Source organism: Hoplias malabaricus, chromosome 14 (genome assembly GCF_029633855.1).
Source record: "Hoplias malabaricus isolate fHopMal1 chromosome 14, fHopMal1.hap1, whole genome shotgun sequence".
Taxonomy (NCBI): Eukaryota; Metazoa; Chordata; class Actinopteri; order Characiformes; family Erythrinidae; genus Hoplias; species Hoplias malabaricus.
In genome coordinates, this window is record NC_089813.1 from 25301006 (window position 1) to 25303505 (window position 2500).

A 2500-nucleotide genomic window follows, 5' to 3' on the forward strand; every position below is an offset into this window, starting at 1 on the left:
GGGACTCGCACTGGCAGTACGTTCTGAACATTTTGCTCGTGATGAGGACTTCGTCGCTGTGAATTCAGTTCTGAAAACCAAAGGATGGGGAACCATCTTCAAGACCTCGTGGCGCAACGGTAGCGCGTCTGACTCCAGATCAGAAGGTTCCGTGTTCAAATCACGTCGGGGTCAAGCGTTTGGTTCATGTGGGTTTGGCTCCCCTTCCTGTGGCCTTGCCTTTCTCTCTTTTTACTATCAACTCCAGCTCTTGAGGACTTCTGCCCGTGTTCATCATACAGCTCAGAACTCTTCTTCAGCTGAGCCTTTTATTTCGTTCACAGATCAGCAAGAGGATGATGTATATTTCTGTCAAGTAAACAGTGACATGCACTGCATGTTTCACACTTGCTTTCTCAAGATGGAGCACATAAGCCTGGCAACAACTGTAACGCATTTCAACTCACGTCTTGTTGGTCATGTGCCTAGAAAGACGCTGCTCGCAAGGAAACTTTTGCAGCGCACTTTTCGTCATGTTGTCAGAACTTAAACAAACACACAGCCGACAGGCACTTACAGTGCTTTCATAATTGTGGGGACAAAGGTTTTGATCGCTCGCCCGAACAGGGACTTGAACCCTGGACCCTCAGATTAAAAGTCTGATGCTCTACCGACTGAGCTATCCGGGCTCTGCTCAAGGTCCTCTGGTAGACGACCGAGTGTCAATTTCCTTGCCAACTTGGCGTCAACGGGACTCGCACCGGCAGTACGTTCTGAACATTTTGCTCGTGATGAGGACTTCGTCGCTGTGAATTCAGTTCTGAAAACCAAAGGATGGGGAACCATCCTCAAGACCTCGTGGTGCAACGGTAGCGCGTCTGACTCCAGCTCAGAAGGTTGCGTGTTCAAATCATGTCGGGGTCAAGTGTTTGGTTCATGTGGGTTTGGCTCCCCTTCCTGTGGCCTTGCCTTTCTCTCTTTTTACTATCAACTCCAGCTCTTGAGGACTTCTGCCCGTGTTCATCATACAGCTCAGAACTTTTCTTCAGCTGAGCCTTTTATTTCGTTCACAGATCAGCAAGAGGATGATGTATATTTCTGTCAAGTAAACAGTGACATGCACTGCATGTTTCACACTTGCTTTCTCAAGATGGAGCACATAAGACTGGCAACAACTGTAACGCATTTCAACTCACGTCTTGTTGGTCATGTGCCTAGAAAGACGCTGCTCGCAAGGAAACTTTTGCAGCGCACTTTTCGTCATGTTGTCAGAACTTAAACAAACACACAGCCGACAGGCACTTACAGTGCTTTCATAATTGTGGGGACAAAGGTTTTGATCGCTCGCCCGAACAGGGACTTGAACCCTGGACCCTCAGATTAAAAGTCTGATGCTCTACCGACTGAGCTATCCGGGCTCTGCTCCAGGTCCTCTGGTAGACGACCGAGTGTCAATTTCCTTGCCAACTTGGCGTCAACGGGACTCGCACCGGCAGTACGTTCTGAACATTTTGCTCGTGATGAGGACTTCGTCGCTGTGAATTCAGTTCTGAAAACCAAAGGATGGGGAGCCATCCTCAAGACCTCGTGGCGCAACGGTAGCGCGTCTGACTCCAGCTCAGAAGGTTGCGTGTTCAAATCACGTCGGGGTCAAGCGTTTGGTTCATGTGGGTTTGGCTCCCCTTCCTGTGGCCTTGCCTTTCTCTCTTTTTACTATCAACTCCAGCTCTTGAGGACTTCTGCCCGTGTTCATCATACAGCTCAGAACTCTTCTTCAGCTGAGCCTTTTATTTCGTTCACAGATCAGCAAGAGGATGATGTATATTTCTGTCAAGTAAACAGTGACATGCACTGCATGTTTCACACTTGCTTTCTCAAGATGGAGCACATAAGCCTGGCAACAACTGTAACGCATTTCAACTCACGTCTTGTTGGTCATGTGCGTAGAAAGACGCTGCTCGCAAGGAAACTTTTGCAGCGCACTTTTCGTCATGTTGTCAGAAGTTAAACAAACACACAGCCGACAGGCACTTACAGTGCTTTCATAATTGTGGGGACAAAGGTTTTGATCGCTCGCCCGAACAGGGACTTGAACCCTGGACCCTCAGATTAAAAGTCTGATGCTCTACCGACTGAGCTATCCGGGCTCTGCTCCAGGTCCTCTGGTAGACGACCGAGTGTCAATTTCCTTGCCAACTTGGCGTCAACGGGACTCGCACCGGCAGTACGTTCTGAACATTTTGCTCGTGATGAGGACTTCGTCGCTGTGAATTCAGTTCTGAAAACCAAAGGATGGGGAGCCATCCTCAAGACCTCGTGGCGCAACGGTAGCGCGTCTGACTCCAGATCAGAAGGTTGCGTGTTCAAATCACGTCGGGGTCAAGCGTTTGGTTCATGTGGGTTTGGCTCCCCTTCCTGTGGCCTTGCCTTTCTCTCTTTTTACTATCAACTCCAGCTCTTGAGGACTTCTGCCCGTGTTCATCATACAGCTCAGAACTCTTCTTCAGCTGAGCCTTTTATT

At 49.0% G+C, this 2500-nt stretch overlaps 6 non-coding genes across 6 annotated transcripts; 3 read left to right on the forward strand and 3 right to left on the reverse strand.

Annotated features, from left to right (window-relative positions):
- Window positions 1-102: 102 nt before the first annotated feature.
- Window positions 103-174, forward strand: trnaw-cca (transfer RNA tryptophan (anticodon CCA)). Its single transcript has one exon. It is a non-coding gene; the product is annotated as a tRNA-Trp (tRNA).
- A 421-nt stretch (window positions 175-595) lies between these two features.
- On the reverse strand, window positions 596-668 carry trnak-uuu (transfer RNA lysine (anticodon UUU)). The gene has a single exon. It is a non-coding gene; the product is annotated as a tRNA-Lys (tRNA).
- A 656-nt stretch (window positions 669-1324) lies between these two features.
- Window positions 1325-1397, reverse strand: trnak-uuu (transfer RNA lysine (anticodon UUU)). Its single transcript has one exon. It is a non-coding gene; the product is annotated as a tRNA-Lys (tRNA).
- A 163-nt stretch (window positions 1398-1560) lies between these two features.
- trnaw-cca (transfer RNA tryptophan (anticodon CCA)) lies at window positions 1561-1632 on the forward strand. Its single transcript has one exon. It is a non-coding gene; the product is annotated as a tRNA-Trp (tRNA).
- Window positions 1633-2053: 421 nt separating this feature from the next.
- trnak-uuu (transfer RNA lysine (anticodon UUU)) lies at window positions 2054-2126 on the reverse strand. Its single transcript has one exon. It is a non-coding gene; the product is annotated as a tRNA-Lys (tRNA).
- A 163-nt stretch (window positions 2127-2289) lies between these two features.
- Window positions 2290-2361, forward strand: trnaw-cca (transfer RNA tryptophan (anticodon CCA)). Its single transcript has one exon. It is a non-coding gene; the product is annotated as a tRNA-Trp (tRNA).
- The last annotated feature ends 139 nt before the right edge of the window (window positions 2362-2500 follow it).